This window comes from Chamaea fasciata, unplaced genomic scaffold, assembly GCF_029207755.1.
Source record: "Chamaea fasciata isolate MVZ Bird 193981 ecotype frontalis unplaced genomic scaffold, bChaFas1.0.hap1 SCAF_3, whole genome shotgun sequence".
NCBI lineage: Eukaryota > Metazoa > Chordata > Aves > Passeriformes > Sylviidae > Chamaea > Chamaea fasciata.
Window position 1 is genome coordinate 14,553,641 of NW_027094088.1, and position 19,179 is coordinate 14,572,819.

At 40.9% G+C, this 19,179-nt stretch overlaps 1 long non-coding RNA gene across 3 annotated transcripts; it reads right to left on the reverse strand.

The window, feature by feature from the left end:
- Nucleotides 1–3,287: 3,287 nt before the first annotated feature.
- On the reverse strand, nt 3,288–16,539 carry LOC136287606 (uncharacterized). 3 transcript variants are annotated; one of them, XR_010720201.1, is made up of 4 exons: nt 16,373–16,539; nt 12,400–12,821; nt 11,509–11,566; nt 3,288–4,871 (listed from the first exon to the last, which is right to left on the reverse strand). It is a non-coding gene; the product is annotated as an uncharacterized lncRNA (long non-coding RNA). The 3 variants fall into 3 exon arrangements; XR_010720202.1 differs by having other exon boundaries at nt 3,290–4,871; nt 12,400–12,519; XR_010720200.1 differs by lacking the exon at nt 12,400–12,821 and having other exon boundaries at nt 3,292–4,871.
- Nucleotides 16,540–19,179: the final 2,640 nt, after the last annotated feature.

The following is a 19,179-nucleotide window of genomic DNA, read 5'->3' on the forward strand; positions in this document are numbered from 1 at the left end:
CAAAGTATTCAATTTTGGTTTTATTAAAAAAAAATATGAATTAATTAATCACTCTCAGCTGTGACAGTCAGCTCTCTAGCTAGTAAAAATTTCAGAAGTTTTTGTAGTAAATAGCTTCCAGCAGAGAATGATTAGCATGAAGATTGATTGTGTGATTTGGTGTAGTATATGGTAAATGTTTTCTGCAACTAAATAAGAAGAGCATGATCCTACTGTGTGGGAGGGCTGCCTTTAACTGCCCAGAACATCCCAGGAAAAAATAGGTGCTCTTAAAGACCTATAAAACAAGTACTAAAGAGTGCTTTCTCTTTCCACCATGGAAGGTCAGGATGACCTAGCACTGTTGCGGTAACATTTTTAACTTAGAGGATGATAATTACAGGTACATTTCCACCTCCAGTGCTGAGAGAAAATACCACACTTGGTATTAATCACACCTTCAGTACCAAGCAGTCATGTGTGTGGTCCCCAGTGTCTTTCAGTGGCACCAGCAGAGCTGTGGCAGTGGCAAATGTAGCTCTTACCTGAGTTCTCAGCCTCATACAGCTGGGCTATGCTTCCACATTCACCAGAGCTACAAGAGGGCTGTATTATAAAAAAAGCAGATATCCTCAAATGCACAATGAACACTTAACAATACCCCAGATCCTATTCATCACCACTTTTCACCAAAATAAGAAGCCTGCCTTCTACCTATGAAATACACAACTAGACACCCCCATCATGTGTCTGCTCAGCCTGTTTTCTTTAATGAAAATATATTCGAGAGAAAAGGCTCCCACACTGTCACTCAGAACAAATATGCAAAATTAATAGCATATTTCAAGATCTTTGCAGGCACAATCCCATTTTCTGTCATGGAAAGCGCCTATTTTGGAGGAAAGCAAGCAGTACACTTGCCTGCAGCCCCGGAAAATGTGCAAACCATCCAAAGTATCCTTGAGAGGAGAAAAGGACCAATCTGTCTCAGGTCTCCATTTCTAACAGTGCACAAATAACACTTCTAGAAGCAGCCTTGAATCATCCGAGCTGCTTTACTGCATCACTCACTGCAGCACTGCTGAGGAGAGAAGTGGGGCAAGGCAGAACCTCCATAACTAAGCACCTTCTGAGCAGGGAAAAAAATTTTGACAAAAGAGTCCTTTAATTTCTCCTCCATCTCTCTCACATTCAAAAGAGATGGGAAGGTGGGTGCTCAGACTTAGGAAAGGAAAGGAGATGGGTAGATGCTGGAATTTAAGACAGTTTTTTGGCAGCAGGTAGCTTGTTGTAAAATGGCTCAGTCTCATCTGAGGCTTTGCAAGCAGAGAGACTCAAGAACACTTCAGTCATTACTTTGGATTCCCAGATTTTCAGACAGATGCACATGCTCAAAAATCCAACAAAAATATTATAATCAGTGCTGCAGAGACCCTGTGGGGGATACTAAGGATGATTTCCCTGTCTGGTTTTTCATTTCACTTACCCCTCTATAGCTGGTAGTATCTATACACTAACATTATTCTCCTTTCTGGTTTAATTTGGGCTTGGAGCTGCCTTAAACTGATTTTATGCTTACTTAAGAAGCTGTGTTACTGCCAGCAAGAGATGGCTTTTACTGAGAGCATTTCCCCCAATGGCTTTTTAATCTTCCTACCCTTGACCTTTCAGTTCAAAATATTAAACAAATCACAAGCTATTACTTGTATTTATTAGGCCATTAAAAGCCAAACCCACATTTTCCCAAAAGCTATGTAGCAAAAGGGGAGCCCAAAGCAAGAAGGTCCAGATAATCATATTACTAAAGACCAAACACGTGTGAATTATTCTTGTGACATTTTCCATTCTTGTTGCCATCTTCCTAATGAAAATGAGGTGCCAGAAGCTTCACCCCCCAAACCCAAACTTTATGTGATTTCAGTTATGTGCTGCATTACTTTGAGGGTTTTCAATATTTGGAAGCTGGGCCAGCTAGCCATTCTCCTAAATTTCTGACTACAGACTTAACAACCCGTGGAGAGGAACACATTGTAAGCCCAAGTTTTCAGCCTATATAAATGCAGATATGGAAAATCTTATACGAAAGCTCTTCCACACACTGTGGCCACTAAAAGACAATACACAGAGAAATGCAATAGGTCAAAGATCTAGAATGGATTTTTCAGTGAAACAGAAATTTTCAGAAAAATGGCAAACAAACAAACAGAAGCCACAAAAAAACAAACAAACTTCGAGGAGCAAGAGGTTTAAGAACAGCTGCAAGATTTGGCAGTGTTGATGGTATTTTAGATGAAGTAGCTTTGCAGAATAGGACAGTTTACAGCAACAGATATCACAGTGGTTTCCTTCTCTTTCTTTCAGTGACTAAATTTCAAACAATATTCCACTAACTTACTTTGCCATCATATTTTTTTAAGTACAAGTGGTCTGTGGAGAATGTGAAAGGGCATTGTATGTTAGTGTATTATGACAAATACTTCCATGTACAACACTGCCCAATAGCATCATTTATTCACCTGCTTCTGCTCAACACAATGCTGTTATATGAGGAGCTGCAGCACATTAACCTGAAATGCTCAATTTCGAGCTGCTGTCAAAAAGGGCAAAGAGCTCTCATCTCTGAAGATGTAGGAGATGTTCAGATGCAAGCCAATATATATTAAAGAGCATGACTTCCAAATGCGGCATCAAAGAAGGTGAGAATAAAAAGTATAATTGAGGGAGGTCTTTACTAGTATTTTAATTTGCAATGGAGGCACCACAGACTTTCTCAGAGCTACTGCAACAGCCCACTGTGACAAAGAGCAGGTGCCTGGGTGTTTCACTCTTCCCTGGCAGAGGAAGGTCAGCTTGTGTCCAGCTAAGGCTTATGTTACAGCAAGAGAGTGGAAGGCATGATTCTCAGCCCAGAGAAAGATTCATTAGGTTTGGTGTTATTGCTTATGTTACTACTACCTGTGCCTTCACAAAGGCATTAACAGAGAAGGAAAGGGCTGGAATGCTCAGAGGCAGGGAGCTTCCAAGTGGCACTTTCACCCAACCTTTGAGTGCCTGCAACCCATCCTTCTCAGCAGACCTATTCACACTTAGAGGTTACCAAGTTTTACAGCCAGCCCCCTTGTAACAAGGTGAGGGTGATGAACATTTTGCTTCTAAAGCAGCAAACTCGATGTGGTACTTTCACACCACTCAGCTGAGCACACATTACAGTGCTGTCTTGGTCTCTGCTAACAATCATAAAGAGATAGACATTTCCTAAGAATCAGGTTACAAAAATGTAGCTGAGAGACATGCAAGGACATAAAAATTCCAATGAGATAAAAGCATCCCTGTTTACATAGCAATTCTGCTTCATTAGACTCAATGTTGCTTCATTATATTCAATGCCATTTAGTTTTGATTTCAAGGCTGCTTGTTTATACTGAGGCAGAAAGGGAGAAACACACTAAAAACTCCAGGCTGAATGCAATGTTGAAATGGATTTTAATATGAACAACATGTATATATCATGTTCTAGTTAAGATAGCATCACAATTTGCTTACATATGTTACTGTACAAACAATATCCTAAAAATTAAATTTGCCTTCACTAAATCCCATAAGCAGAGAAACTCTTGATTGAAGTAACTCAGAAACTATTCAGAACAGAGATATCTTTTTTACCTATTTATGCATACTTTCTGCTAGATGACATTCACTCCTATTCAGGGCTTCAAAGAAACTTTTTTCTCAGGGATGAATTTCACTTATTAGTATTGATGTCCATCTGGAGTCTTTTGCCAATGGCAAAAATCCAAGGGACAAGGGCTGGTACCTCTGAGGCAGTACAGACTACTTGCCATGCTGTAAAATTGCCTACTTTCTTAAAATGCTTTTCATCAAATTTCTTATATGCAGCAGCTCAAACCCACTAAGGGCTTAATTTTTCATTTTATTGTATGCTATTTTGCACATCTTGCTATAGGGTTTCCCTGAAAGTGCATAAACTCATTTTAATTGTTCCCAGTGCTGACTCCCATTTAATTAAATGGTAGTACTCCAGCAAGATTTGTTATACAGAAACTGAGACTTTTTTAAAGCTGCAACAGAACGTATAGTAGATGTGTCACACTTTAAAAGCCTAATTAAATCTATTGTTTCTCTGTGTCCTCAGCATGTCTCTCTCAAGTGTAAGATATAATTTTAAATGGCTGAGATGTTTATTTCTGTGATCATTTGAGCCAGATCCCCATTTTGGGTGGTTGCTCCTGGCAAAGTGAATGGAGCAGTCAGTAAGAGTGTGTGGTGTGGGTCACTGAATATAACTCAGGTAAGTGAAAGGACTGAGAACCAGAGGACATGTTTTGCCCTTTGTGGGTTTTATCTGATGTCCCTGGATGGGAAAGTGTGCTGAGTCAGGCTTGGGGAGGTAGGTGGAAACCCAGTCCCATTTCCTCCAAATGTGCACAGCTTTCTGGCTTTTTACACCCCCAAACTGAGCCTGAGCCCTGTAGAGACGAACAGGAGAGAGCTGGACCACCAGAGAGCCTTCCCGCCTCACCAAAGAGCCTTTACAGGACAAACAAACCCATCACTAGTGTGGTGCAGGGGCTGGGCTTTACCTGCCTGCACCAGGAAACAGCGGTGGCTCTTAAATCAGCCAGGAGAACAGAGAAGGCTGCAAGGCAGCCAATGCCAGCATGGGAGCAGAGCAGGCACAGAACACTTTCCTTCAGGGGTGCCTCCCAGGACAGGCTGTTCTGAGCTGCCCCATCCTCAGGGATGTGCCTTATAAATAAAAGTCATTGGTCTGGAGCTGGCTGGGATGGCAGCTTTGCATGAGCTTCCCCCTCCTAGCTTGGAGGTTCTGGAATTTGGTTTCTTTAATCACCTCACGTGCCAGCACTCAGATGCTAAAAGGAAAAAAAATTACAGTGATTATTAGGACAGAGCCAGGCAGGATTTTTCCACAGCCCCCAGTGTTAAGCAGACTGGTCCCAAAATGGAAGCTCCCAGCACTTGCAGAGGTGATTAGGCTACAGCCAGTCTTTCTAAGAGAAATTCCCCCTTATCTGTAATCTCAGAACAGAAGGGATGTGCAGCATTTCAGAGACAAGCTGTGCTCCAGCCGAGGTAGGATGTGAGCCTGTGAGGCCAAACTCAGCTGCCCCAGCAGTGTTTGAGCAGCAGAGCAGAACCCAGGGCTCAGCTCAGAGCTGCTCCTGCCATGGTCAGAACCACCGCACCCCATCCCTTCTGCACAGTTAAGACAATCTCATCTCATTTTAAAGGCAATCAAATACAGCCAGTCCCTAAAAATGAGAATAACAACAGGCACCAAGGGAGGCAAATTCCCTTAGAGATCATTGGAGATTATCTTAAGAGAAGAAAATTCAGTACAAGCTCAACCTAAGATGTAATAACTCCTGAGAAACACCCTTTTATGGAGAATCAGAAGCACAGTGGTTATTTAGTCTTTGGCATCTATAACCTCTTATAGTGAAGAATACATTGTAATTATTTAGTCTTAAATAAGTAATCACTTTTTTCCTGCTTTAATATTCTAAAAATAATTATATTACTTGAGGTTCATTAACTGTTTCCAGCAGAATAACCAGCTTTATTTAATTAGCTGGATAAAGCTTTTTAGTTACTTATTTTCCTTCCATCACTGATTAAACATTAGTTTCAGAAGATTAGCAGCCATTTTCTTCCAGTCAGTATGCTCTCTAGTTTATAATCTTTCCATGGGAGAAAAAAAAATTGCAGTAAATCAAACTGAAATGCTGTGCTTACTTAGAAAAGACATCAGTGAGAAATAAGGTTTGCTGAACTCTTTCATCTGCTTTCTCATCCCTAGCAGTGGAAATGGTAAAATGTTCAAAAGCAAAATGAATACCACTTGTAAGGGACCAGAGTATCTTGCTGCACCTTTATTATTGAGCAAGAACTGTGCTCTGGTTATCCTCAAAGGGACACTGTTACAACATAAGCATAAATCTGATTTAATACATGAACCATGAATTCCACTCAGCACATCACTTCACAGATTGAAATATGAACTGTTGCTCTCCCAATCCAATTCCAGCACATTATGGGCATCAAACATTCAGGATTTATTCTTTTCCTTAAATCTGACTTTAGGTAATTCCTACAGCAGTCAGTTCTACATGTTTTCTGTAGAAGTAGTGAGTCAAACTTGCCCCTGCATGCTTCAGCTGACCAAAAAGGACACAATAAGTGTAAGTAAGTGTGCACATAGGAGACCCTTTTGGTAAAGTACGACTCCTTGTATGCTACCCTGGAAGAAAATGGGGGTGGATGGGAGGGGAATAGTGAAAGTAAGGAAGAAAATGTCTTGGAAACAGACACTGTCTTGTGTCTTTACCAAAAGAACTCCACGCAGCAAACAGTTCTGCTATCCTGTCAAGTGCAGGGAGAGGAAGGTTGCAGGCTGTGGTCCTTGGGCAGGACCCTAGGCCACTGGGAATCCAGCACAAGCTCAGCAGGTGAGGAATATTTTTATCAACAATTTACATTCCTATGTAAAGGACCAGTCACTGCAGAAATCATCACTTTCTCTTGCTGAACACCATCTAAACTCCACAGTGACAAAGGTCTGGACTACCAAAAACAAATGATCATGGGATGGCAACATAACTTCTACTGCATTAAGAGAAACAACAGCTTTGTAGAAACGAGATCCAACCACATCAGCTGTCTACTACTGTCTTATCTTTTTAAAATTTTAGCAAACAGAACCTCCACATCTACAAAGCCTACAAATACAAGCATGAAATTTTATTTCCCTCCTTTCAGTAGGGAAAGAAATATTGTCTCAGCTTGCTTAGCTAGTTAATTTTTGTGCCCTGCACAAATTGTGTTAGTCTGCAGCAGCAAAGCCAGAGCTTTCGCACTGGCCCTGCAGCACATTCCCTTGGAAGTAAGCACAGCCAAGCAAATGCTTGACTGCAGACTTCAAAAAGATGCAGTGCTTAGATGTGACATGACTTTCAGGTAGTGGGTGTTAGCAGGGGGCCAGGATTGGTGTATGGATCTTTAGTGAAGGCATAAATCTATTTCATCATCAATAATAGACATTTGAAATGAAAATGCAATTTGTTTTAATGAAAAATTACAATGTTCTATAGATTGTAATTTTTAAATATTAGTCACTCTTACCTTTCCCATGCTCAAGGCCTATTTTTGTCAATACCATACAAACACAGACCTAAACTCTCAGATATCTTTACAGAGTCAAAGATCTCTTTACATTTGCCATCCTAAAACAACTTTACTGCAAACTGCGGCTTCAGGAGGAATTCAGTCTAAATATTCCTGCATGGCACGTGCAAAGGATGTCCACGTAAGGACCCCTGCAGCAGAAGCAATGGTGCACTCTAAATGACTGACAGGAAGATTTTGGGAAGAGCCTCCTGTTTGTTTGCACTGACTCAATACCCAGCCAGCCAACAGTCAGAACTCAGACAGCATTTAACACCTATTGTCAGTAACATGACGTCTTTGAGCATTATATACATTTTCATAGTGGGTGAAACCTGCCCAGAACTCAACAAAACATGTCCATCTATTGTCTGTGTGTCAGAGAAGATGAAAGTGACATAGGGAAATGGTTTGCTTTCTTACCAGGCAAGTGAGGGGGTCATGAAGCAAAAAGATATTTCAGCCTCTCATTTCCTCCCTGCATAAGCAGTTACTAAGTTAGAGAAAGTCTCTTTACAAAAGAAGGACTTGATGTGTGCTTGTATAAAGGATGAGGGAAAACTGGTAATAGGTGGCACTTTAGTTCCCATATCCCCAGAGCAAGATTGATGTTGGAGGATCACAAATTCAGCGAAGAAAAGTTTCTCCTTTAAACACAGTACAACTTTGTGGGCTACTAAAATTCCCCGCAAGAGGAATGGTATGGGGGTAATTTAATTCTTTATTAGTAAAATTCTTCAGTGTAAAATAGTAAAACCAGAAACTCTTCAGGATTAAAGGACAAAAATATTTTCCTTTTTTTCTAAACCTTATTATGTGAAGCATGTTATTCCATTTCCCTGTCCCTCAAAATCTGACTTGCAACAAAACTAGAAGATGAAGCCAACACTTCTGAATAAAATACAGCACTGATTTCAGACACCAACTTCACTGACTCCAGCGAGTCACTCTGGGCCACCACAGTAAATGTGCACCAAGAGCAAGTTCACTGCTGCAGTTTAACCACCCTGTGAGGAGAGCTCCTCATTAAACAAAGGGACTCCTATTTAAGGAGGACAACTAAGATCTTGATCCAGCATTAACTGGCAAATCTTTACTAACTGTAGTTCTACAGACTTCCAAAAATTTCAAACTTGTGGCTTTGACAGCCATTTCACAGATGCTCCTTCCCTCCAGCTCTGAGCCTCTCTGCTGGCTCTGTCCTGCTTTTGTATACTGGGTTCACACCTCACAGCTCTGAAAACTATCACTTGCTCTAAATTTTCTAGTCCGTGCTCATAGCCAGCAACTGTGGTTGTTGTTGCTCCTTTTCAATTTAGTGTTGTCATCTTGATTGACTAAATGGCAAATCTTTCAATAACTGATGTGTTTTTCAACTCACCATCTACAAAATAAGCATCTGATACTCAAGGTCACAGACAGAAGTTGGGAGAGCAGAAAAAAGCAACCCCTAAAAGCCAAACAATAGGAAACAAAGTTAAAAATCCATACATTTACTCTTTTTCATGGTGGACTGGTTTGCATGAAAGCTACATGTGATTTTTAACTGCTTAGGACTATCAGAACAGATACTTCCCAGTCTGTATATGGGTGGCAGGTTTTGGAAGCCTAAAAAGTCATTACAATAAGTTCCCCTTCACTGTACACCCAAACATAACCCCCACTGGGGACAGGTCATCTGGAAGTTTATAAAATAGCTCGCCACCAAGACCAGTTTTCATCATCTCTTTTAAATAATAGATAAAAACTGTTTTCCAATGATTTGCACCCTGCAAGAGGATTTCATTACATCTTGGTAATTTAGGATTTTCTTTCCCTGCTGTCTGCAGTTAAGGACTTTTTTTTATCTGTTCCATCTGTGAAGTGCAATGAATTTCTGATAGACTTTATAGTGACTGTCCTTACAGTTTAAATCTTCCCAGAGAACTTGTTTACCTGTGCTTACTAACCAGGCTGTGGTATACTAAATCATTTAAATGGACTTACAATTTGGTTGTAAAACATCAAGGGATGCTGACCAAGAACACTATTACATTATAAGCAGAAAATTCGTGTTATAAACATTGTTCTCATGCATTATACACAGTGCAAGGTTAGATATTTTATGCAGTAATGGAGGCAATAGAGGCAGTTTTTTCTAATAACATTATCAGTGTGCAGAACTATCCTGAACCTCACAATGGGTCCAATTCTGCCCTGAATTAAGTGGTTTTCACTACAATTCCTTTCAATTTTTGCTGTAACAAGAAAATCTGAGCACACCTTGGGTGCTGCATACACGTGTGTACACATGGGTTATACTGTAGCAGCATTTGGACCGTATTACAAACATGATACCTTTCCATGGAACAAGGTTACCACACATGGTGTCCCCTCCAGGGCTCCCTGGACATAGAGAAGCTGGTGGGACTTGTGAATGATGTATGAAAGCCATATTATTTTATTACAGCAGGACTTAGAACAAATCCAGACAGAGGCCAGGGCATCATCATGGCAGCTACTTTAAACTCACAACATAAAACCTGTGAAGTTGACAGCACAAAGGAAGAGGTATTACCATCATTTAATGGAGAGGAAGAATTCAGATGACAGACTCAAAGATGACCACACAGAAGCATCTGGCAGAGCCACAGAGATGTGCTCACACAATCAGGGTCATCTGCCTTCACACCAGGACATGTCTCCCTGTCCTGATTCAGCTCCAAGTCACTCTTCACTTACTTAAAATGCCACAGCAAACACAAACATCAGTTCCTGAAGCATCCCATGAATGCACTCACATTACCCAGGAGGACAGAGCTGTCACCTCTAAAAGGTGATTTAAGGAGCAAGAAGTGAATCTGTATGTGAATGGGACCAGACCCCTGCTAAGTTACAGAGATGACAGAGCAGAACAACATTGCTGCTCAGCCTACAAAACTCATGTTTATGCTGTATAACTACTGACAGCCCAGGATCCTAGAGAATTTTGTGGAATTAGCAATGATATCCTATAGGGAAGGCCCCCTGAGATATCAGAATGAGTGGCAGCACACTGTGGTACTGTGCAGGAAGGGGTTCTCAGCTTAGTTAAATTTAGCCTTTTTCTTGTGGCTATCAAGACTTCACCAGCCATAACAGAGATAGGATTATAAGCCACAGGCATTGCAAAACTTCATCTTAAGGAGTGAAAGGAGAGAATTAGGTCAAAATGATCTGAACCAAAATCTAGTGGTATGAAGGAAGGAGAGCCAAATAGAAAGGAAAACAAAAAATTCATCCCACACACATCTTCAGACATTGGGAAGGAGAGAGTCATGGAGGGATAAGACCCAGGCATTGAAGTGTAAAGGAGACATGATGAGGAGATGCAATGGGATGTGGAACAGGTAGTTTTGCACTTTCCATCTATTTTTCTGCTGCCAATAATCACCATGTATGCATCACCACATGCTTGTTGTTACCCTTCTGCTGCAAGTTTCTACAGTACCTTCTGAAACAAAAATGGTCATACAACCATTACTTTTTCTTTGGACACGAAGGTAAGGCTTCTTACTACAGACTTCACAGGGAAGTGGATGAGGAAAGTTCACATGATCTTTTACACTGACTCCAGCACATTGGCCACAACAGTCAGCTGGCCCAAACTGACATGTTTATCAGACCCAGAAGAGGATATTTGCCATCTCCCAACATTGTTCATTATAAGCTCTCCAGCCTGAAAAAGAATCTGAGAGAACTCAAACACAATAGCAGCTCTTCTTTTTGATGAGCAAAAGTCGATTTGATTTATACTTCTTACACCTAATTTATAGACAAAGCATAAGTGTGCTAATGTGAGGTCAAAAGATGATTCTCTGGGTCAAATTCTGCTCACAGCTCTATGAAAACAAATTTGTACATCCATTTAATTGGTATTTACATCAGTTTAACCAAGTGAAGAAATTGTCTAGTCAACTCTGATCAGACTCTCACACTACAAAAATCTAAGCACAGAAAAAATTTCTATTTAAATAGCTAATTTTATGCAAAGAGACTGGCAATCTCTGCATCCTTATAAGTCAGCAGTACCACCTATTAGGTTCATTTTTAAGCACACACTTTCATGCTTTGTCCAATAGACACCTTATCTTAAAGGGGGATTTTCCTATACATCTCTGAAAGCCTCTACATTGTCCTCCTTGCAACCCCATCCCAAAACTTCCCTACAAAGCTGGCAGAACTAAGGAAAAAAAAAAAAACAAACCCAGCTGCAATTAGACATCTAGCAAACCAAGGTCCCTGCTGTCCATGCACACAAACCATCTCCTCCACCCGTTAGTTCCTGCCCACACTTCCCCAGCTCACCGAGATCTGTTTGTACAGCACTTGGGTACGTCAGGTCCATGGCCCATACTGAGTGTTCCTGCGCACAAGTGTAACACAGACCACAAAGAAATCATTATCAAATCCCTGGGAAGCTAAAAAAAAAAGCAGCTTTTCACCCACTTCCAGCAGACAAGGGGAACTCAAGCTTTCTTAACTTCTGCTTGTACAATTAACACTCCTTCATTTCACTTTATCATCATGGGGCATTTTCCTATTTGAAATTGTTTATTAACCTGAACCAATTTTTTTACTATGTATTTACATTTAATCATCCAGCAAGCCTGATTATCTTGAGTACTAATAATAATCAACACATGACTAACATCACTTTAGTTTCAAGCCTTATGACTAAACATTTCAAATTAATTCCAAGTTAATCAGTTTCATTAGCTATGCAAATATGTCTTCAGCTTAAAGCATTAAATCAGATTTAATTTACTAAGACAATATTCACTGGGAGTTTATGCAATCCATTCTTGCTTTCTGTTAATTAAGGCACATTACACTGTGGGGTCTCTATGCAAAAAAAATATAATTCTGAAAAGACAAAATTGTAAAACTTGTGCCTTCACTTGCAACTTTTGTATTATGACAAGATCTGAAAACAAAAGGAAAAAAATCAAATCAATGAGACAAAAAATCATAATTTCCTTGTAGCAGAAAATAGAATGGATTTAGATGCATTTAAACTTACATACATCATAAATATTTTCTCAAGATCACTGCACTGGGTTTTTCTTACTGCAAGAGTAGCAACACAACATCACAGCATATAGGAGTGATCTCACTTGTGCTTTAACTCTGAAGTATTTCAGTGGAAGGCATGAAGAAAATTCACTGAGAATGCTCAGGTGCAGAATTAGTCCTTACAGAATATGCAGATGTACAGACACAGGAGAGTTTGTGAACAACTAGCAGTGTAGACAAACAGAGTTGGTTGATCCTTTGATTTATTTGGGCAGCTTTCCTTTGCATCAGTGGAGGTTTGTCCTGTGCAGAAACACAAATATCAATGTCTTTGGGTGGGGATTTAAGCACCTGGCCTACTGGGCAGGAAATTATTAGAGATATCTAAACATCAGGTTGTTCATTTGAAAAACAATCTGGGAAATTGAGGATGTGATACAATCTGAGGATGTGATAGCCAGGTGAATCAATGGGCTGCTCTGGAGACTTGAATGGCCTGCAGCAGATCCAGCTGTAGATGTGCTCCTTGTTGCATCATATCTGAGCCTACAGGAGCAGAGCTGAGCACCCGAAGTACCAGCTCACACAGAAATCACTATTGACCCCTGTAAAATAAGGAAAGGCTAGAGATTAAAATATAATTAGAACTCCCTGTGTGCCATTGATGAGCGAGTTGGCTTCCAGATGCCTCTGCTCTTAACTTTCAGTAACACTGGCCTGTGAAGAGGGATGCTTGAAGGACTGGAAAGTGCTAAATATAAAAGCACTGTGTAAAAGTTTGCTCTTGTTTTCCCATCTATTTAGGTATTGATGATGCTGGATTTATCCCAACAGCATTGTGGAAATGGTAGATCCCCACTGGGAAGTTCTGTTTTCAGGAGCACCTTCATGTTTAAACTGTGGAAATGGAATCCCTATTTAGTCTTGTGAGTGCTGATTTGAATGGCAGCAGGGTGACAGGGAATGGTGCAAGTTATTGGTAGGTATTTGCATTTTACATCACATCTTCACATTTCTGCCCTGTGTATTTCTCACTCTTTGCAATGGTAAACATAGGTAAAGGCTGGCCTCAAGCCACAGAGTATGTACATTTGTGTACAGCTTTAGTGTTAATGAGCAAAGAAAGAGCAGGGGTAATTAGGGATTGAACTTAGAGCTAATTTTCATTCACATGGACTACAACTGTTATGGGATTTTAAAAGATTTTTCCTTTTGCAGATACATCTTGGCCTGATACCAAGTGCTTTTGACTTCAGTGACAATGAGCTGTGCCTCTCAACACTCATCACTCAGTCAGACCACAACTGGAGGCACGAGGACTTCCACACTCCATTCATCCCTCAGATCTGGCCATACTGCCCTCTGCAATGACCTGTCATCCACACTAACACTGCTCTTCCATGAAAGGGCCTTTAGGGAAATGGGGCAGGTTGGTTCTGCCTAATTTGAGAGGTAACAGAGGGATCTTCCCTTTGCACTTTTGGTATGTGGAACAAATCAAATAATGCCACATTTGAACTCTCTGTGCTGAGGTACAGCTCTCCCGTGACATCCCAAGCCAGGGGCAGAGGGGACAGGAGAGCCTCAGACCTATCTTCGTCTCCCAACCAGCTTGTGCTTTTCTCTGGAACACAATTTCTGAATCAAGACTGAGCCTTTCCAAACCAGTGAAAACTTCCTGCTGTTCTTTTCCATTCTGCAAGCCGTTTCTCACAAGCCATCTGCCTCAGTTTGGCATGAGGACAATCTGGTTAGATCTGGGTTGGCACCAAGCTGGTTCATTAAACAAGTGCTCTCTCAAAAATGTGTCTGTCCAGATCATTTTCCTGGACCAAACATAATTCAGGTTTCTTTTGCACACCTAAATTGCATCAGTTACTATACAGAAGTAAAGTCATATCTCAAGACTGATGTATAACTACACCCTGGGACAAATTCCACCCTGTCACAACTGCATGAACTTGAAGTAACTGAACATACACAAATGGACTGGGTTATAAGAGTTGGGTTTCACTGCTTCATCTGGGGAGATGGGATATACACCTGCCTTCCATAGCAGCTTCAGCAAGTATTTACCTCTTTAGCAGACCTTTTCAGGACAAGAGGATCCACAGGTAGCTGTACCTTCACCTCTTAAACTCAGTGGGATTAATGCATACAACTAACTTCAGTCCTATCAATGTGCTCAACTTGCTTTCCACAAGATTTCTCGCACCAATGCAATTTCAATAACTGAAAGGTATCCCAGATATCAGAGATAATTTTTTAATAAAAGCAAATAACTTCTTGTTGTTACAAGTACTTCACTCTTCATACATGCTCACAAATTTAGAAAGTATGGAACTAAAAATCACTCTTCCCCTTTAGGTTTTTATTTATTACTAATTAAAATGTTTGCTTTAATTTTCATTCTGAGCCCCTTATTCCCCTTAGCAGACTACAAATCTGTACAAAGGTTTCATGGACACATAAGGAGCATTGAAGCTCCCTCCATCTTTTAGGATTTGGTAATCAATTAAATATTTATTTAATAAAGATCAAAGCAACAAAACTTTTTTTTAAAGAGAATATTTGCTTATCATTTTTAAGTTTCTCAGTTCCTCATCTAAACAAGGCACATGTCAAAAAGTAATGAGGAAAGGTGTGAAAAGGGGCTATCTTGACCTCTACATTTTTCACAACCAAGAGATGGGGTGAACAAATTTCATCCATGGAGCTGCAGCAATTACATATGAACTCACAAGAAGTGCTCCCTGTTCCCATTTATTTGACCCCAAAGCAGCTGAAGTGGAGGCTTAAGGCAACTGACATCCTATACTAACACAACCTGGCCCCATTCTCAGCAGCTACACCAAGGAGTGCCCTCATGACAGCAAAGAAAGATTAGGATCCTGGCCAGCCTGCCCTTGGGAAAGGCACAGAGCACACTGATAAAAAAGAGAAAAAGGAAAGTAGGGGCAGACCCATGAAGCATCTTTCTGATATTTATCCCACCCATATTCTTCTGCTTCATTTTATCTAGAAAACACTCTCCTCTGACAGCCATGCACACGATCCCACACTTACTCTGAGCCAAAAGGAACGAGCTGGAGACAGGAGAGTTGAGCCAAAGGGTGCTTAATGTGTGATCTGGGCATGCAGCAACTGCTGGCTGCCTCAGTCAGAGCTCTTTTCAGCTCCCCTTCACACACAGGCTTCATCTGTGCTCAGGGGAGCCAGCAAGAGGCACGGCAGGGCAGCACCAAACCCACAGCTGGCAATGCCTTTGGCTTCTTGGGCTGGTGTGGGGAGGTAGGAGAGTGTGAACAGAGCAAACTGAAAGGAGTAGGAAAGGATGCTGTGTGGGAGCTAGAAACAGGGAGGAAAAATCAAGTTCTCTGCATGTCGCAGGGTAGCAGTGCCTGCTAGCTAGGCAGTGAACATACAGGGAGAGTTCCACAGGCCTCAAGGACCTGCTCCTCTGGGCACCTTGGGCTGGCAGGGCAGCAGGGGGACTGGAGAGAGCTAAAGTGTTCCAAGGCTTGTTTTGCTGGCCCAAATACCTTTGAGGGGAGCAGGAAGCTCTTACAACCCAGAGGTGGCCAAGAGGGATCTGAAGCACATCAGGGAATGCACCACTGAGAGGCTGTACATGGGAGAACACAGCTCAAGAAGGGCAGTGGGACATTCTAAATTAACATGTGAAAGTAGACAATTACTCCAAATCCAAACAAATAAATAATCAGAAGCACTGCACTAAGATGTCATCTGTGGCCCCTCCCCACTTCATTTGGCTTTGGTGATGTGAGCCACCATATGAGGACTCGATTTTAGTCTCCTTTGGCTGGTATTCAAACAAGACTGGCCCCAGTGAGCCTGACAAAATACTTTCATTCACAGTAGGCTAAGCTCAGTGGGAGAACAAGAATGTGTCCTGATGAGAAAACAAGTTGAGAACTGTTCCAGGGACAGCTGGTAGAGCACACATCTCAGAAGGACATTAGCAATAATAGCACATAACAGAGAAACACAATAAAGCCACAGCAGCAAAGATCTCTCAGCTAATCTGAATCAGAAATTGTAGAGAGAAAAAAAAAAAAAAAAAAAAAAAAAAAAAAAAAAAAAAAAAGCAGAAGTTATAGCAAACTATAAAAACATAAGAAAAACTAGCTCTTACCTTTCTTTACTCCAGGCAGCAGCTTGCAGGTGCTCAAGCCCCAGCCAAGAACTGCACCACTCATCTGGAAGGTGGGATTTACAAATCCAAGTCACCTTTGAGCAGGAAAGGCACCAAACCCAGGCTCCCTTCTCCTTAGAGGCAGCAGCATTTCTGCCCTTTGTGGAAGCTCCTTAAAAGACAAGGATGAGTTTACAAGGATTTCCTCCTCCCAAATGAGGTGTGGTACTTTGCAGCTCTGAATGGATGCAGCTGTTTGCCTCCAGGAACCCAGCTCCAGGGTGAGCTGGGCTTCATATTCCTGCCTCTGCCCAGACCTCCCTGGCTTACTTTGGATGGCTCTTTATACAGTTTGGATGACTTGGGACCACTTTTTTCAGAGGGGTCTCATTCTGTCCATGAGTTTCATAAGAAGACCAAACCTTGAAGATGGGTGCTGCTGCTGCAGTGGTTGGATAGGTAACAGGTACCAGAGAACTCTGGTATCAGCTCCAGCTCTTCAACCTCTGATGATACTATTGGCTTCTGCAAAAACACATCACAGCTAAGCCCAGGTGAGAAATTAAAGAATTGGGGTCAGTCATCTCCTGGGGCTGTTCCCAAGCATTACACTAACTCCTTATTCACATCAGTGAAACATTACTGAAAAGAAAAAAAGGAATAAATGAAAAAAAGGAATAAATGAAAAAAGAAGCATATGAGGCTAATCACAAGTAAACCAAAAGTGCCTGTCACCTAGATCTTAGTTCCAGTCTCACTTGATACTGGTGTAAATCAAAATGTCTTTCATTTTTCTTGAATTTCTGCCAGTAATCATTAAAAAGTTTTACAAAATTGTCTTTCTTTAGGGCTACTGGACACTGTATATTCAGCAAGATAATCTGGTTGTCAAGATAGTTGAAAGCATTCATCTTGCTGGATTCTGGCCTGAAAATGCAACACACACACATCTCCTCCAAAAACATAATATCTGCTATAGCTCATTACCTAAACAGCTGACAGACTCCATTAATTTGACATTGAGTTGGGGAAAAAAGAGCTTTATGCTTTGTAAGTTATATAAGGGCAAGCAGAAATCATTCCTACATGCTTTATCATTATTAATGCATTTTCTGACTGATGGCAAATTACACAAGGTCCTGCACCCTTGGAGAGGATCACCCTTGGAAATATTGATCTTGAAATAATGTAACCCTCTTGGATGTCAGTGGAAGAGGTAAGAAAGTGAATAAGCTGAAGATGGATAACACAACTACTTTTTGAAATGAACACCAAGACTTGGAATTATTCTCCCTTGTAAATCTACATATCTTTGTCTAACTCAAGAACCTGGATGTTAATGAACTCCCAGGAAAAACAGGAATACTAATTGCTTTCCTAACCAGTTCAAAATATTCCAAAAAAAAATTTTTTAATCAATATAGTACAAGCATTTCTGATTTTTTATCAACAGTTTGTGAGCTATTATTTTTATCTAATGAACTTGTATTGACTATTAAACCAATATTTAATTATTGAAATCACTGCAGTCTTTTTAGACTGTCCCCTACCCATCTCTGCGCTGTCAGAATCTCACAAGCTGGCCTGCCTTGTGTAGCAATTGAAACTCAATGTAATTGCAGCCCTTTTGAACCTGAAAGTCCATGAAATACTTGAACCAAAATCTCAGGATCTAGGCAGCATGCCATTATATTTTTTTTATTCAGTATCCAAATATCATGGGAATGGCAAAGTGTAACTCAGTGGAATTTTACCAATCTGGCCTCATCTATTGATACAATAAAAAATACCCTTTCTGAATAGGACTATTAAAAAGAGATCAAATGTGCCACAGGTACTTTTGTCCAAGGTGGCATCCCACAGCACGGAGTTTACATATGTAAGATTAACAAGGCTGTGTGCAAAACTCCTTCTTACCTTATGAACTTTGGAAGTCACATATTGATCTCATTTGCAGCAATGTTAATCCAGAGCTCAATGAAATTCAAATTTATGCCATTACAAGCATGAGCAGAATTTGGCTCTTAAACTACAGCAGCTAAGCACAACAGTTTTTGTTTCCCTTGGAATGTTTTTAAGCTCCTGATATAGAGACAGCTTTTATGCCTTTAATAATACTTTCTTCCTGAATTCAACAGGGTAAGCATCAAACACATCCCAGAAGAGCAGGGGTCCCTTCATTTCTCATGATGGCTTTAATTTATTTTAAAATAGTCTTTAAATCAGCACATAATAAGTGCTAAAAGTGACAGAGGAATCAGGCTCAGACCTCATTGTGAATGTCTCGGACCTCTTTGCAAAAGGCTGTACCACCCTCTTTTGACATTTTGAGATAACAGACAAAAAATAAATAAAAAGGTGAAAGTCTTAGGAAGAGGGGGACTGTAAGATTACGCTGTACTTAATTATTGGATTTATCATCCAACTGACACATGGATTACTGGATCAAAGACCAGGGGGTTTGTCATCTAGTGAATAAAGCTTACAATTCATCCTACTTCAAAGCTCACCCAGCCTTTAAGCTTGGCTGTGTAACTGTACCTGTATGAATTCACAGCCTGCCTTTTCTGTTCAGTGCCCCTTCAGGCACTCAGATGCTGATGCAGACAAGAAGCCCCACTGGCCTCACTTCACACCTGGAAGTGTAGCTCTCACACAGGTACAGATAAGCCAGACTTAACTGATGGGTCAGTCAGAGAACTAATACTAGGGCCCAAGTGGGAAAAATCCCACTCCCCCGACTGCACTAATTTGCCCTCCACTGCAAAACTGGTCCCACTGCTGAGAGCCCAGGGTTAACTCCCCAG